This window comes from Pinus tabuliformis, chromosome Q, assembly GCF_031772625.1.
Source record: "Pinus tabuliformis cultivar Carrire ecotype Pingquan chromosome Q, CPIR1, whole genome shotgun sequence".
NCBI lineage: Eukaryota > Viridiplantae > Streptophyta > Pinopsida > Pinales > Pinaceae > Pinus > Pinus tabuliformis.
Window position 1 is genome coordinate 941,594,913 of NC_142296.1, and position 16,887 is coordinate 941,611,799.

A 16,887-nucleotide genomic window follows, 5' to 3' on the forward strand; every position below is an offset into this window, starting at 1 on the left:
TTCATGTCGTATGGTTTCAGGTAACATGGATCAATGCTTTATCTTAAGAAGCATGATCAAAAGAAAAAAAATCTACTCCTCTAAAAAAGATGCAGGAAGGCATAGGTCACACTAGATGAAATTAACATAATATGTCACCATATGAAAAATGAGGCAGTTGACAGTAATTAGAGGAGCTCTGATTGGAATTTCCTGGGAATTAAATATGTGAATAAAGGAAGGAAGAGATCATGGACTATGCAACCATGGAAAAGGCAATAAACATCCGAGGACTAGAAGACTTGACTACGAAATCTCATGGAAAGATATGAAGACTCTGATGGAAGTTTGAAAAAGATAAAGACCCTTGAAAATGGATATCTTTGGAGATGTGTCAACATGTATGCATGATGATGATGCTAATTGGAATATGTCATGATGAAAGATCATCACAAAGGTAATTTTGATTTAAGTGTTAATTTTTTATCTTTGAACAAATATCTGGATGGGCTTATGCAGGGCTCCCGAACGGAAGAAATGTGGATGTCTTCCAAGAGGACTGTGTAAGATCCTTCCAAAGAAGACAATATGAAGAAGGAAACATGACATGAAGCAAGTCCAGATGTAGATTGATAGATTACTTTTTGATGAAAGGAATGATGACATGACTGACTCATGGATGAAAGTGATGGATGGTCTTTTCCCTTTGAATAAGTACCAAAAGTTGAAGGCTACATGACAAAGAAATTCATGACATCGAAGGAAGGAGTTATCCAAACAGTTGGTTGTCCCATTGTCTCCACTTGGGGAGCTGTTGTAGGTCCCTAATTGAGAGGGATCTCGGAAATAAGTTTCTTACTTGGAAGAAACTAGGAAATTCGTAATCCAAGAGGGAGCTTAGGTACATTCCTTCTGTAGGAATGAGTACATTCCTTTATTGCAATAGATATGTCCTCCCTAATTAAAAGGGAGATATAGAAACATCATTCTTGTCTTCACTTGGGAAGACACAATGGAGGATTGGGTAACCATTTGGCATCTGATACTCTTTGAGGATGAGATAGGGAATCCAAGATAGTAGTAGTCATAGAGGATCGATATTCTTTGAGGACTGGGTATTCAAGATAAGAATAGTCCTGGTGGAACACACCCTGAGTACCTAGGTGCGGTATGTTTTGAGAGAGACAATGATGAGAGTGTCTATAAATCATTGGCCTTGCCATCATTAACCTTAGATCTTGTGGAGAGATAGAGTTTTTAGTCAAGGCCTTTCTATGTAATAATGTTGGTTGATATGATGCTATACAAATGGGCTACCAATCCGATTCTTCTTATGAGAAATTATTCAGATTGAGAATGACCAAGTACCATTATGAAAAACTTCCTAATTAAGAGGGAGCGTTGAAAAGTGTAACTAGGTTTGGTCTTCATAATGACATGTGTAATTGTGATTTTTAGGTAATTGATGTAAAAAAGAAAAATAAAATGTTTGTATGCTTGACTCATGGGTTTCATGAGCAAGAATTTTATTTTTAGATGGCTCCCATTGTGAGCCTTTAGGATTTGTCATCTAGTCATAAAAGTCAGAGAGTCAATGTCATGTATAAAGAACCCTTCTTGGGCATATTAGAAATGTAAATGAGTTTATAGAATTTTCAAATAGCCCTCCAAGACAAGCACTAGCTACTCCTCTTCAAGTCGGCCTTAAGACAAAGAGAAGAACACATGTCAACTCACCTAATGGAGACACACCTATTCAGATTTATAGGTTGGCTTATGTATGGGACATACTACTATATATATGAGTGTTGGGTCTTTGCATTTCCACAGTCAACAACTCAGATATCTCTATGTGATTTTAGGGTGAACAATCAAGTGATAAGTTCAGATTAGCTTTGAGATTCGCATAACTATTTCAAAGGAAGTTTTGGTGCCCTAATAGAGAAATACAATTCGGTGAAGAGGATACAGTTCAAAGAATTCAAGGGATGCAATTTATGTATGTGATTTGGATAAACATTACTATGGCACGTAAAGAGTCAAGCTCAGATAGATTATATTGACATGTGTTTCGGTATGAGAACTCGGATTGCAGTGAAAAGTATTTCTATGACATTGTAGCGATATGTCTTGGTGCCTCCACAGTTCGTTGATATCACAATTTGGTGACTATCTCAGCATAGGAGATGATCTCAGTCTATCCATAGTTTGTTTTGTAGCTATCACTGTAACTTTTTTTGGTGCCTCCATAGTGAGAAAGGCTCGGTACTATCACAACATAAAGGACTCAATGTCATCATAGAAATAAGATCTATGTGACATATCAGTGACGAGGTCTCGATGGTAACTATGTCTTGGTGCAAAGAAGGTCAAAGCAGAAAAGGAGTTAAGAAGAAGAAAAGAGAAGAACTAGTGTCTTGGTCTTGGAGTGGAAAATAGGTTAAGGGTCTTGGTCTTGGTATTCGTTAATTGGAATCTCTATAAGAAGATTTTTGTGTGGGTTTTCCTCTAAAAAGAATGAGAGGTTTTGGCCTTGGCTCATAGCCTACATTCTGTGTCTCTTGTCTATTTATGTGCATGAATTGGTAGTTGTTTGATGAAGAGGAACATTCATATCTAAGTGAAGATGATCTGAAATGATCATATGATAAAACTTAAGTAGAATTGATTATGCCATTAATGAATTGAATGTTAATTGAAAGTGCAGAAAACCGTGAGAACTTATCGATAAGAAGACTTTACGACAGTTGATAAAACATAAGTAAGATGCAAAACAAAAGTGAAAATAGAAAAAACACAGCAATACCAGATAGCAAGATTGATTACGGAGTTCATCCCTGATGCACTATGTCTCTGGGTCCGCTTTCAAGATGGGCGACCACTTTATTAGGATTGAAACCAAGGAGGTCGATTACACAGAGAATTAGCCAAAGTGAATATGCACGCATGCACTTCTGGACACTGCCAAAGGATAGCTCTCTGAACCAGCTTTCCAATGCCTATCACGATTCCCAATTCGGACTTTGGATGCTCTGGTTACACTGAAAACAAAACTGCCTCTATCCCTCCAGAACCTGCACATGAAACTCAAAACCACTAATCCTTTCCTTCAATGAACAAACTACTTTTAAAACCCAGCAAGTGCATTTGAACTCCCTCCACCGAGTTTAGGAATGCATTATGTCTTAGGCGTTAGGTTGATGTGTTAGGTCTTAGGTCTTTAGACATAGGTTCTAGGGTCTAAGTTTAGGATCCAAAATTTAGAATAGGTGTATTATAATCCTGTAAAACCAGAAACCATCACCATGTCAGAAGAACCTAAAGAAGGTCATGACGACCATGAAGACCACATCAACCACTTACATCAAATTATCACAAAGAAAAATTTGCGACAAACATCATATTACAATGAACCCATCTCAAAACCCCTGCAACGGACGACACACTCATGTCGATGATCAACCTTGGTGGAACTAATGATGAACACTTGTCGACAACCAAATACAAAACCATCACCATGAAAACCATTAACATCAACTGAACAACCTGAACCATAACCAAAACTTTCGAAGCTGAACGACACCAAACTAAATGTTGACGACGAAACTAAATTGTATAATTGATCTGACGAGATCCTCCTGGATCAATCCTCTCCATTTGAAAGCTTTTGGTCCACAAAATTTTGACTAAACAAATAGTCAATGAGGGTAGGGCTCCCTCACTTTCCACCTTGTCCTGATGATGTACCAATACATTCGATCAAACACCTGAAAGTGATGACCCTGATGATGCTGACCATGGCACATTTTGAATCTGTGAACTATTCCATCCATCTGCAATATGTACAACTTGTGAAGAGGGTCAAACAACCTATTATGAACATGACAATTGACTTCTTTCCACAAAATACCATGAATTAGTGATTCATAAACATCTTTGAAAACAACCTCTATAGGATATTGTTCAATACTATTAACATGTACTAACAATCTATATTGTGGAATGACAGAGACATTCAAAGACCTTCTTGACATCATACCAGCTACATGATTTGATATACTTTCCCGATTCCTAATTACTAAGTGAAATTTCTACAAGAAACCCATCAAACTGTAAGGTGACAATTGTTGCATCTTAGCTTGATTTTGAAAGTATTGAATTAGTTGTTGATTTGTTTGAATCACTTTTTCTTTATTCATTAAATGATGTTTCCATTGATTAGCACTTTCCCCTAATGCATAAGTTTCCCTTAGATACTTTGACACTGCTTTAGAAAAGGCTTTGATATGAAAAAAAATAGGCTTCCTCTCCACTTGAAAATAAGCTTCCAAACTGTTTGAAACATGAAATGGTGACACAATACAAGAGAAATTTAAAACTAATTTTCCCCAATACTGACTTGCATCCCTGTAACTGTTAATTTCTGAAATTATACTGAATTGATTCATTCTGACATTAGGAAGAGGAGCTTTAGGCACAAACTGTAATTCATGTTGTATTCCCTTCTTATGAGTAAGATGTTTGGTTTCTTTAAATAGAATTGGAAAAGTTTCTACCTCTTTGATCAAATTATCTTTAAGTTGAGTCTCATAACTTGAACAAGCATCATGCTGATTCTTATGTTGTTCCTTTACACACATGATTACAAATCTTGTATTTGAACTTATTAATCGCTTCATATGATTAGCAACAACTAATTTCAAGTGATTTTTGTTTTGATCTGCCCTGACAATAAATTCAACCCCATCTTTCTTAAGGTGATATTTATGATCTCTCCTATAAAATACTTCATCACGATCATAAAGATAAGGACTTCCTAAGACAACGCCACATATGTCTACTGGAACCACATCTAATTCCACTTCAGTAATGTAATTAGCTATAATGGAAAATCTTAATCGACACTATTGGATGACTTTTATCTAAGTTGATTTATTTAGCCATCCTAATGGGTAAGGCCTTGGATGATTCCATGTCTCCAAACCCAAATTCTTAACTAAATATTCAGATATTAAATTTTCCTGTGATCCAATATCAAACATTATATCTATCTTTGTGTATATAGAAGTTATCCTTATGTTAAATAATTCAACTCTTTTATCCTCATTTGAAGGATTTATGTTTGATGAAGATGCAAAAGTATTCAAACTTGAACCAGTGTTAGAAATTTTACCTATCGTAACCATGGCAGTTATCCTCCTTTCATCACCTGAATCTGAACCTAGATCTTGCTGGACTGTTGCAATTGCCTTCTTTTCATCCTTCTCCTTAAGGAACATTTTGGGCTTAAGTTTTGGATGAAGTTTCCAACACTTAGATTCATCATGACTAATTCTATGGCAATGAGAACAAGTAGGTCTTTCCTTCTGAGCTATTGTTGATTTCTTTCTCTTTGAATTATTCTTCCCTTTATTGTCATTGGATTCTTTGATTTCCAACTCTTTGGATGATTGTGATGTAAACTTGAATGGTCTGCCACCCGATTCAATATGTATGGCCTGAACACACACTTCATCAAAATCATCAGGATTAAACATCAATAATTTATGTTGCAAATATGAATGTAAATTGTTGATGTATTTTAATAAAGTTTCATGTGTATCCAATGAAATACTAAGTGCCAATGCTTCCTTTCTAAACTCCTGAGTAAACTCCTGAACACTCTTCCCTTTACCTTGCCTCAGATGCTGCCAATCAATAATATCTTGTTGCATGTATCTTAAAGGATAGAATTGTTCCTAAGAGCTTTTAAAAACTTAGACCACGAAGAGATGATTTTTACTTTACGCTTTACATTTATTTGAGTTTTACTTTCCCACCAGATTAAAGTTGTTCCCACCATTCTAAGTGTAGCTAACTCAATTTTTGTTTTATCATCAGAGATGTTCTGAATACGATAAGACACTTCCAACTGCTTAATCCAGTTATCTAACTTCTCAGGATTCATTTCACCATCATAAATAGGTAACTCAAATTTTACATCAAGTTTCAAAAGAGATGTTTTCTTAGGTTTGTTTTCTGTTTCAGATTCTTCACTGGAAGAAGAAGATGATGATGATGATGGAGATGATGGAGGTGAAGGTGGTTTATCAACCTTGTTTTTACCTTTTTCCTTCTTCGATGTCTTTGAAGAAGAGGTTACATCTCTCGCCTTCTTGTCTTCGTAAAGTTCTCCAAACATCTGCTGCATAGTCAAGAATGCTTGTTGAAACTACTCATCACTCATCTTAGTTTCAGTATTTTCACCTGCATTAGATCCTATCATGGTAGACTTATGAACGACTTGTCACTTTCCAATATCTGGATCAATCTGCTCAAGGATTCCTTCTCCACATTGCAACTTTGACCTGGTTAACATTCAATGGAAAATTATACAAACGCAACCTGCTATGATACCAAATTATATGATCTGAAATGATCATATGATAAAACTGAAGTAGAATTGATTATGCCATTAATGAATTGAATGTTAATTGAAAGTGTAGAAAACCGTGAGAACTGCTCGAGAAGAAGACTTTATGAAAGTTGATAAAATATAAGTAAGATGCAAAACATACAAGATTGATTACGGAGTTCGTCCTTGATGGACTACATCTCCGAGTCCGCTTTCAAGATGGGCAAACTATTTATTAGGATTGAAACCAAGGAGGTAGATTTCATAGAGAATTGGCCAAATTTAATGTGCACACAAGCACTTATGATCACTGTCAAAGGATATCTTGTGAACCAGATTTCCAACGCCTGTCACGGTTCCCAATTCTAACTCCGGATGCTCCTGTTACATTGGAAACAAAACTGCCTCTAACCCTCTAGAACCTGCACATGAAACTCAAAACCACTAATCCTTTCCTTCAATGAACAAACTGCCTTTTAAAACCCACCAGGTGCATTCAAACTCCCTCCATCGAGTTTAGGAATGCATTATGTCTTAGGTGTTAGGTTGATGTGTTAAGTCTTAGGTCTTTAGACATAGGTTCTAGGGTTTAGGTTTAGGATCCAACATTTAGAATAGGTGTATTATAATGTTGTAAAACCAAAAACTATCACCATGTCGGAAGAACCTGAAGAAGGTCATGACAACCATGAATACCACATCAACCACTTACATCAAATTGTCACAAAGTGACATTTACGACAAACATCATATGGTGACAAACCCATCTCAAAACCCCTGCAACAGATGACACACCCATGTCGATGATCAACCCTAGCGGAACTGACAATGAAAACTTTTCGAAAATCAGATACAAAACCATTATAACATCAACTGAAAAACTTGAACCATAACCAACATTATCGAAGCTGAAGGACACTGGACTGAATGCTGACAATGACACTGAACTGTATAACTGATCTGACGAGATCCTCCTGGATCAGAAGAAGATCCTAATATAAAGTTGTAAAATTCACTCACAATCAGTTACTAATTAAAGAGAAATCACCTAACTTTGATGCACTAGATTTCTCAACAACTAGTCTAAGATTTTTGTTGAATGGGCTTGGAATTGTTTTACATATTAACCTCATGTTAAATAATTAGAGGTTCAATCCCCAAAATTTCTTTTTATGACAAAGTGGAGATGTCACAAAATTATTTTAATAAAGAAATATGTAGTTCAATTTCTTTAGGAGAACAATTTGCACCTATTATGATGTTTTCCATGACACCTATTTTTGTGGAGATGTTGATTGGTATAGTTTTTGAGATGTTCACGCAAATTCCTATTTGATTAAACGCTTGTAGCATGACAAGGCATTGTGAGTACTCAACATTCTAAAGGAAACAAGGTTTTTGATGTCATCATACAAGCATTCCAAACAAGAGGAGAAAGATGATCGATGGCAAAGCTTGTCCCAAGGATGATCCCAAAATATATATGGTCTCTAAGGTGGCCTCAATGTCAGAAGGAAATTGATATCCTAGGACAGTGAAGAGTATTGATCAAGCCCACCATCCTGTGAGAAACTTGAGTAAAGGTTGGTTGATACTAAATAGATCACCATATAAATAATCTAGTGAGTGGATTTTTCACTCCATAAGATTCTACTTCCATAGGAAAAGGGACCACATAAGGATCAAGGGTTCCGAGGGATCCATTGGTGATAGAAGAGGTTGTGTTAATAGGAGCAACTATATTTGAGGTGAGTGGTAGGGGATGTTAAATTTCCTACAATAGTGCAAAGTAGAAATTGATCTTCTGATCTGATAATTACTTTCCAATGATTTCCAATCAAGTTATCTTATGTCACATATATCATTAAGAAATTATACATATAAAATATCAACAGTAATGTAATGGAAATTGTAGGATCATAAAGAGACAACAACACACAATAGATACAATAAAATTTACTCTAGGAAAACCCAACAAATTTTCTTCTAAGGATAATTTGTTCTTCAACAATATTTACAATTCAAAAAAAAATTAGAAATTTGTGCTAAGTCAAAGATACCAGTTAAACTTGGTCAAAATTCCAAATAAGTCTATATTGGTCAAAATCCAAAAATAGTTACTTCTAGTCAACTTTTGGCCTACAATCAACTTTGGACCTATAGTTGACCATTATGGTCAACTTGGACCTATGATTGACCCCTGCAGACAAACCCATAATAAAACTTGCAATCATATTATCCTTTACTACAGTCAAATTCATCTTGTAACTATGGTCAAAGTCAACTATAATTCTTGGTCAAGTATAACCAATCAACTTGATCAAATGGTAGGTTAGTGGTCAAATCTAGTCAAGCTTCAGATATGGTCAAACTTTGTCAATTTGTTCTCTAATCTGCTCCTCACTGTGGTTGCTTCAGAAGATATTTTGTTGTTGTGTGTGGTCAAAATGAGGTATTCTCTTTGTGTATTTATATTTTTCAAATAGGTGGGTTTTGGCCAAGAGTCACACCCTTTCATTTGTGGGGCTAACTTGGCACGTCGGGGCCTACACGAAGCCCAAAAATATAAATTTCTATTTTCTATTTTCATAATTTTCCTTTTCTGGATTGGCATGTGGGAATACCTCCTAATGCTACACAATTAATCATTGCCCCTTAACAAGGGAGGTATTCAATACAATAGATTTCCCTTGCTGAAATTTCTCCTTAAGAAAAGTTAATGAGCTTGTCATGTTGACGCATGTCGATAAAATAACTCCATCCTAGAGTGAGAAATGTAACTCCCTCATATGTCTATAAGCATCCAAAGTATTTGGCCAAATTCCTTTGTGGCCCCTTACGAAAACGTATCAATATTCTCTGGTCATGATCTATCCAAGTCATTTTAGCATTCAAGTTCTTATAGTTTCTCATGAGAGAATTTTCTTTAGACCATTCACCTTTCTGGTCAAAGTCCTTTATGACCTAGCCAAGTCCTTGTGGATTTAAAGGAGAATTGCATCTATCTCCTTCACTCAACATAGCCAAATCCTTATGGCATCTAAGTCCTTTTTTCTTATAATGAAAAGATCTATGAAATCATATAATCTCCCTAGGACATTCACCTTTGGTCAACCTAGCCAATTCATTCTAGATTCAGAGGTGAATTTATCCTATAATTTTCCTCTGTAATTGCCTTGGGCCATTCACCTTTCTAGTAAAATTCCTTTATGACCTAGCGAAGTCCTTTTAGATTCAAAGGTGAATGTGTTCATCTTCTCTTAGTCAAATTCATTTATGACCCAATCAAATTCCTTTATGGCTTCAAGAGATGGTTAATCCAATCCCATAAAGACCTCATCATTCCCTTCCAATGACGGAGACATTAAAAATCAAACGAAGCTCATCTTTTTCCACAATCTACTCATTTGTGGATATGTATTTGATCTCTACTACTCCTCTTTGCATCATGTCTCAAAAGAAGTGACCCAGACATATCCTTTTGGCTTCTGAAGCCTCATTCTTCATGAACTGTGATATTCCTGTAAAGAGTCACTTCACCTCATGAGAAGTATATTAGACCACATCCAATTGTACAACATATGTACCACATGATTTTTTGTTATCCATTGTATATGCCTTAACTCAACCATAAAATAGTTTAAGATATTCACTGCAAAGAAACTATTTGGTCTAGTGTTAACCAAGTACAACTATATGTACATCCTAGGATTCACCAAATCTAAATCTCCAATCCCAAGAAATAGTGTATATGTCAGAATCCTTCATTTTGATCTTCAAGGCCAAACTCCCTTTGATAATAAGGAATGTTTTATTGTGGTAGTCATGGATGGTAGAAAATACTCCTACCACCATTGCTCCCTCTATCACACAAGAAAGTCCTTCTGTTGAAGTTGTAAACAAATCCTTATGAAATAGATTCTCCCTCTTATTGGCAGAACCCTCTTGTCACAATCTTTTCTTCGTTCGTACTAATGCTGCTAGAATCATTGTTGTGACAGCCTTCACGATGTACCTACAAGCCTCATTTAAGAGGTCATGGAAGAAAAAATTATAACCAATCAAAAAATACAAATACAAGAGGTTGACGAAGGAAAAATAAAAATAATAAAGGGATAAAGATATGAAGTACTTATCTCTTGATTTATAAATAAATTTTTGAGGATTGTAGGGAATTGGCAATTCCCTCTCGATCCTTTCCTCTTTGTAGAAATCAATGAAGTCCATCTACAATCTCCTCGCCCTCAACATTAGTTACTAATGTTCTTTTCTTTCCTTGCATGATCCATAAGGGACAAGGTTTCTTCATTCCTTTCATTGAGCTATATAGCCACACCAAAGATTCATCAACAAGCTAACAACAAGTCAGTCCATATGTTGTCAAGTATGCATTACACCAACTCTACTTGCTTTCAGTTACTCCAAATATTGCTCTAGGCTTTACAAACCCTAAATATTACATATTTTTTACCACATGAGCATAAGGACACCTACCGATACCCTTTGCAATTTCATAAAAATTTTCATGTGAAAATTATACCTACTATAGTCATAGAATCAATCATCCTCCCTTTGATCCAACTATTGTCCTATTCCTTAGGAAAGAACAACTATTAAACAAAGAAGCTACAAATTTTTCTGCCATGATTTTCCTTTAAATTTATAGAATTCCACAATTCTATGATAGTGGACTGAAAACAATGAACAATATCAACAACCTTCTCATTCTAGAGCACATTACTATCTTCAGTTACATCAACCAATATAGGTTATCTGACACATGATTCTCAAAACCTTCCTCAAATCGTTCTCAATAGTCACATGTTCTTGACTCCAAATTTCTAATTCAAGTACCTCTGTAAATGGTTTTAATGGATATTTAATCTCTGGCCCTAGATCCTTGCTTCAACATAGCCATATGTAATCTAGACTCCTTTCAATTTTATCCAATGCAATTTTGGTTTTGATTCTACTTAGGAATTAGTCACATGATGAGAACTTGTGTTGTACCAATGTCTCCTTTATTCCTACTAATACTATGTTGGACTCACTCAAATTGTATACGTATGGGTGTTCCCATTGAAAGTTATCTTAATACGTTATATGAAGGATATGGCCAAGCCCAATTGTTAGAATAATGGGGATACAAAGTTCCACTTGAAATGTGTAACACCCCACCCCACATTTACCCTCTTTTACAAACTCTCCAGGGTAAACATGAGCTCAAAGTTACTATGACATGACCCAACCTCCAATTTCCATTTATGGAAGTGGGGCCTACAATCAAAAACTTATTGATACATCTCAAGAACACCATATCACCCAAATGTCAGCCAACAATCTCTAGTGACTAGAGCCTGAGCTGGAACTTCTTTTAAATGAGCTCATAGCCAAGCCACACGCATGCCAAGTTGTGCATGTGACTAAAAATCTCCAGTCCCACACACATGCATTTCTCTGTGTGGTTGCAGCCTTCCCATAACTATGCATGTGGCCACGAAATTAGTGCCACATTTTCATGGCTAGCCTACAGGCCACTGCCTAGAATTTCCCATAACTTTCCAGAATCAAGTATAACGAAATCACAAGTCTACGCAAGCTACACTAGGCTCAGAACTTACCCAAACATACCAACCATGTGATACAAATTTCATCAAACATATGGTAAAAATAGTAACTATAGGTCATGAATGCATATCTAATCATTGTCTCATTCACTTCACCAAAGAATCATCAAGAAGGCTCATTACCCTCTAAATTTAGCAACAACAACATCTATTAACCCATGCATTCATATAACCATACAATAAATTATTGAATCATGAACAAGATCCATAATAAGAGCACATCATTTAACCATGCCTATAACCAACATTTAACCAAAATTAAGCCACGACAAACTAGTCATAAAATCAACACAGTAACCAATACATGTTCTCATTATTAATAGAAATCAATACAAAAATACATATGCAAATGCCAACCAAGTCAGGGACTTCCATGTTCCACCATACCATAGATTGGTTTGAACCAAATATTTCTTTCACCTGATCACCGCCATGCCATATTCCAAGAATGAATGTGGGATCTCATGGGCTAAACCAAAACAAAATCAACCAAGGCTTCCAGAGGCTAAACCACCTCAACCCTCAACCATAGTTATTTCACCTAAATTGGTCCAGAAATTACCAAACCAACACAAGCTTGGATGCCTTAGAATTTCTTTAGCATACCCAAAGGAATTTTCTTGTCTCCATCCATCTACCAAGGGCTTCCTAGAGAAAACCATCTCCATCCCCAACCCTTGGTATTTTCATGAGAGAGGAATTGCTATCTTTAACTTGCCAATCTCTGTACCTAGGTCAAAAGGTTTATCAGCTTGGGTTTTGGAATCACGGATAGCAGTTCTTTCTTTGTTCATTAAATCTTCTTGATGGATTTCATCTTGATTTTGGAATCTGCCCCTTATACTCATGTCTTGAGGGGTAATGTTTGGGTTAGGGTGAGAGGACGGGGTTGCCATGGGCTGTTCTAGTGGGGACAGTAGTTCAGTAACCTCCTCAACCCCTACTTCTTTTGTAGGCACGTTTGCGTTGTCATTAGGTTCAGTGACCATGGTTTCTTTGGACTGTTGTTTCTCCTTTACCTTTTCAGGCTGATTTACATTTACAGTCCTACTCCTTAGTTTGTATTGTTTATGGACTTCATAGACAGCAGTGTCATACCCTTTTTTAAAGTCAAAGGATTCTCTCGATTTTGTTTGGAATGTTTTGCTTTCATCCTCCTCATGGTCTTCTTATGTTAAGAAAATATGGCTTTTACCATCCAGACCCATTAAGTTGATTTCGGGATCTTCATTGAGCTGATTCGCTGAGGAAGTTTCTGCATAGTTTTCTTGAAAAGGGGGTCTGATATCTTGGTCTGCACTTGTTTTTCCTATGTTTGGGTTCTGCGTTCTCCTAAAATTTGGGTTTCTAGGAGGATTGCTTTGTGATGCCTCCCATGATGACTTTCTTTCAACTGATTCCACTCTTTCACCCAGTCTCTTCATGCTGTTTAGTATTGCATCCAACTTTTGATCCAGGCCCGAGGGCTCTTCTCTGAAGCCAGCCTTCTTTTCCAGCTTTGCTCTGTTTCTCTTGGCAATTAGGTTGGCCTCTATAGTGACTGCAACTCTTTGGGCTTCTGCAAGGGTTGGAGGATCTCTTTCTTTCAACTGATAGGCCATATCAGAATCAAAACCATCAGGGAAGTTATACAGGGCCAAATCAGGAGGGGGCCTTAAATTCTGGGGGATAGCGTTATATACATTGTTAAACCTAGCACAATATTCCAAAACTGTTTCTTGGGGACCTCTTTTAATAGTGTTGTATTCACCGAGTATGTGTAGTGGATCTTTCTTTTTCTCCCATCTGTTGGTAAACTCTTGGTACAGGACCTAGGGGTTGCAATGGAATTTGCATTCAGGGATCTAAACCAAGTTCTAACATCCCCGGTTAAGCTTTGAACAAAAATTCTCATCCTAACACTGTCATCATCTATTTCATAGGTCTCAAAGTGGTCTTGCATCTTCTTAGCATGCTGGACAGCTGTCAAAGGGCCATGGGAGTCAAAAAATGAAATTTTGGTTTGGTAGTCTTGGGGTAGAGCTGGAGCATTGGCTGGTATCTGCAGAGGTGCATATCTGTTGGCCATGTTTATAGGGTTTATGGGGTTAATAGGAACAAATGGGACAGCTGGGATTACAGGTGTAACAGGGTTAATAGGATGGGTAATAAGCGGGGGGCTGGCTAAAAGAGTATGTGCAGATGGTGAAGATGGAAGAGGAGGACTCTGAGGGGTTGATGATGAACTAGGGGAATTAGGTGTGGAACGGAAAAGGACTTTGCAAGGAGTTGGAATGAGGATAGATTGGTCTGAACTTATATCTGAATCAGCAGGCTTCTCCTGCTTTTGCTGTCTCCTTATGTTCTTTGGAATGATATTTGGATTATCAACAATGATGGGTTGATCAGGGTCAGGGTTTGCCCTAGTGTGCCTTGGGTTTCTTTTGGGAGCCAGCTTCTAAGTATTCTTTTAGAACTTTATACAGGAGGCTATATATGTACACGGACTAGGTAAGGATTCTGGAATGACTATATATGTTTCAAAGCTAGGATGAAGATTCCCTAGTTAGCTCTTCCCTAAAGCTATCCCTGTGTTTGCAGAAACAGTCCTAAGGCCTCTTGGCTAGTTTCAGGCTTGATGGTAGCTTTGGAAGATAGATAGTAATTGAGAAAATCTTGATAGTCCCCAGTGGAGTCGCCAATTATGTTAACACCCAGGTTGTTCCCTATGACTCCCAAGGGAATACGGCCGGGGTAACCACTAACCAATCTTTTAATCACTGTTTCTAGCCAAACTGTGATCAGAGAGGGCTCTCTCTTTATGATTTGTATCCGTAATGATAATGTTTTAGGCTAGGTATTGAGCACAGGTTTTGTTTATATTTTGGTTGGAGAATTTCTTTCAGATCTCTTGTGATGTAATATCCAGAGAGTCAAGTATCATTGGGCAATGGAGTCTGTGGCTGTAGGTGTCTAGAAAACTTTGAGATGAACCGGTGAAACTTACAGGGCCATTTGGATGCTTCATAGAACAAATTTTGATTAATAACAGGAAACAGGTAAGACAAACAATGAAAGCATTCAAGAATTTTCACTCATTTTTAAATGTTTCCACCAAACTGGTTATGAGAAAAGACAGATGTCACAGGGGCAAACTTGAATCCCTGGGAATGTCTATCACAGCGAAAGATATAGTTTCAAAGTGCAGCAACTAAGAATTACACTTCTGTTACTGTATCTGAGGAAAACATGGATAATAGCTCAGTTTGAGTTCAGGGTAATCATGGATTAAGTCCTGGAACCATTCTTCTACTTTGCTATTAAGTGTAAAACATCTGAACAATAAAAGAGAACAAAAGACTCGAAAACATGTAATACAGAGATTTGAGAAAACTTATTGTTTTATGAAAACAGTCTGGAATCCTGCAACATTCACCATTCACCACAACGCATCAAAGTACACCCAGCTTTGGAAATTCCATTCTCCCTTTGTATTATTTCTCTGAGAATCTTACAGCAAGCGAGAGCTCTTCAAAGGAAAATTACAACAACCCTTTCTCTATCATGCGCAGGGGTTTATATAGAAATAAGTATACAAAATATCTCAGGCATTGAGTCATCTGAGAGAGAGAAAATATCTTCAGTAGTGTTCAGAAAGTAGGCAGGGAGTTATTACAACGTTAAATGCAGAGTAAATGCCCTTTATGTCTGTCAGATGATTGTTTTGACTTTAAGGAGTCACTGAGTCGGTTACATTACTATGTATCGATCCTGTAGGTACGCATTTACTTTTGCCTGCGCAATGAATTTCTCGACTTTGCCAGCTGCGTTTGTCTTTCCTGCTTTGTTGGCTGCTCCATCTGCTGATTTGGCTCAGCTTTGACTTTATGATGCCTGCTGATTTTGCTGACTGTTCTTTCCATCAAAATTTATAGAAAAAACAGAAATTGATGCATGGCTTAATGTTTACAAAATTCTCTGGATGGCATCTGTCCACCATTCCTGTGTAGGGAGCTGATGCTTGAGGATGGCCTGCATTGTCTCTTCAGCTTCTGTATACTTGAAAAAGTTGGGAGCTACATCAAATAGATGATTCATTTCATTCATTATAAAAAGTAGATTTTCTATCTTACCATAGAAAATCTGTCCTGTGATAGGCCCTGTATCCTCTGAGGTGCTGGCCTTCTCATTTACCTGTGATGAGGCAAAAACATTCACTCTCTTGGCATATTCTTCATGGGTGAATAATCTCCCTCCATTGTTCAGCAAGCTAGGGAGTCCTTTACTTTCCAATACCCGAAACCTCTCAAAGAACCTGTTTACCTCAGTTTGCATATCCTGGGTTCTTCTGTCTAAGGTTTGCATCAGACTTCTAAGAGTAAGAACCCTCTTGATCATTTGGATAGTATCAGTTCTATTTGCGATTCCCATGATGGTCAACTGAGAACTGGTCTTATGATTGAGCACATTGATCATTTTTGTTGCAATTTCAGGCATGTTCCCCAACAAGGCCCTTGATGTTCTGATTTCCCTCTGTGCTTTTGGAATGAGCTCCAGTTGCTCATGGATTGTCTCAATGTATGGCCACTGGTTATTGATGGACTTACCAATATTGGACCATATCATTGCTCTGATTTCGGCTATGATTTTATCTAGCTTTAGCTCTTTCTCAAGCTCCTTGATTTTGTCTTTAAGAGCTTTGATTTCTTTGGCCTTCTCTCCTACTTCTCTTTTTGTTTTGTGATGCCTTTCATTCACCTTGGCCAGCTGCTCCTTAGTTTCATTCAGCTGCATCATTTGTGCTTCTAAAGCTTGTATTTCGCTTTTTAGCTTTTGCATGTCTAAGCTCTGATCTGTGCTGGTGGGTGCTGCTGAAGTAGATGTGGCTGGTTGTTCAACCTGCTGAGG